We start from the raw sequence: 2,165 nt of genomic DNA, 5'->3' as shown, positions 1-2,165 counted from the left end.
CTCTCTTTCCCAATCTCTCTCTCTCTCTTCGCTTGCCTTTTTCCGTTTGCTCGTGTGTTGGATCATTTTCCTTGTCGTTATGCCTAGCTCAGTCTTTATCCCTTCGTCTCCCGATTTTGAAGTTCTCCACTTCAAGCAAAGACAAGGAGAAAATTTAAAAGATGCTTGGTTTAGGATGTTAGAATCTTATCGTAGTTGTGCTTTAGAAGGAGATTTCAAGATTTTAATTCGCAATTTTTATGTTGGGTTAACCTTACCCCACAAACAACTCCTGGATTATGCCGCAAAAGGGAAATTTATTGAAATTGATCCTAGTTCTGCTTATGAAATTATAGAGGGAATAGTAGGAGTACTTCCCCGACAAAAAGGATCTCCCTTCTCTCTTGAAGGAACCCAAATTTTAGAGAAATTACTTGAATTGCAAAAACTTGTCGAACCTTTTAAGAATATTGTTGGGAGTATCAACCGCTTGAATAATTTGATCACACTTTACAATAAGCGGTTGGATGCCTTAGACCAAAGGATCTCTGAGCATGAAGGGAAACGCAAAGAGCCTCCCGGACTTGAGCATAACTCCATTAAAAAGATGAGTGCCAAAGATGGCACTACTTAGATCTATCTTCGCTTTTATGCCTAGCTAGGGGCGTTAAACGATACCGCTAGTTGGGACGCAACCCAATTTTCTTTATGTTTCTTGTTTTTGTTCCTGTTTAGTAATAAATTTTGCATATACCTTCTTTTTAGATGTGTTTTTATCTTTTAATTAGTGTTTGTGCCAAGTAGAACCTATAGGATAACCTATGATGATAGTTGATTTGATTCTGCTGAAAAAAAGAAACTTTGCGCTCACGAGAAACAATTCAATAAATCACCGAAACGTGATTTTGCCTTGATTCTTTTTTCTTCTGATCAATAAACAAATTTTACAGTACTCCCTATTTTGGTAGGATTTTTAGAGTTCCATAAGTTTGCGTTAGTTACAGATTGCTACAGACTATTCTGTTTTTGACAGATTCTGTTTTTCGTGTGTTGTTTGCTTATTTTGATGCATCTATGTCCAGTATGTAAGGGTATGAACCATAGAAAATTTGGAATACAGTAGGTTTAACACCAAAACAAATAAACAATGAGTTCATTACAGTATCTTATGTGTTGGTTTTGTTTTCTTTCACTAACGGAGCTTATAAGATTTCCTGTTGAGTTTTGTGTTGTGAAGTTTTCAAGTTTTGGGTAAAGCTTTTATGGACTATGGAACAAGGAGTGGCAAGAGCCTAAGCTTGGGGATGCCCTTGGCACCCCAAGATATTCAAGGATAGTCAAAAGCCTAAGCTTGGAGATGCCCCGGGAAGGCATCCCCTCTTTCGTCTTCGTTCATTTGTAACTTTACTTGGAGCTATATTTTTATTCACCACATGATATGTGTTGTCACATCCCTAGCTTCTGGTGCTGTCTGGTGTGTGCATCATGTTTAAATTCAAATGAAATTTGAATTGAGGAATTTTCAAAAGCCTCAGGAAACCTCTAAAAATAACCAACATTTAAATCTTCTCAAATGTGTCCAAGAAAATGTTCCTGTTATTCCATGGAAATATTGGTAAGAGGTAAAATTTAAACCAATATTTTTGGAGTCATAGAGATAATTATTTTGGCCATTTGAATTAATCCAATAACTATTTGCTTTGGATTTATATTTAATATATATTAAATATGACTCCAATAATTCTGGAAGTTTGTGAGTGGCTTTGTATATATTTTAGCAAGCCACATAAAAATCTACAGAATTTATTTAAATGATTTAGTTGCTAAACTAAATCAAAACAAACTACAGATAATAGAAAAAAAAGTAAAAGAGAGAGAGCAGAAGGACTAACCTGGCGCCACTTACCTGGCCCAACACTGTGCAGCCAGCAGCGGCCCAGCCCACCTCCTCCCCCTTGTCATCTTCCTCCCCTCGCACCGAAGCAGCTCGGTGGCGAGCGCCGATGCCGCCTCGGCCACGTCCTGCTTCCACCGAGGCGTTCCCGAGCCTCCCCCTCATGCCACCACGATGCCCCGACCCCCTGGAACCCCTCGACCTCTCCCATCGTCCCCCCCTTTCTTTGGCTCCCTCTCTCCTCCACCGAGCGGAGCCCCGACGCCACCGACGCCGTTCGCCGCGGCCACCA

This window comes from Triticum dicoccoides, chromosome 4B (assembly GCF_002162155.2).
Source record: "Triticum dicoccoides isolate Atlit2015 ecotype Zavitan chromosome 4B, WEW_v2.0, whole genome shotgun sequence".
Lineage (NCBI taxonomy): Eukaryota > Viridiplantae > Streptophyta > Magnoliopsida > Poales > Poaceae > Triticum > Triticum dicoccoides.
Note: the sequence above shows the minus strand (reverse complement) of the source record.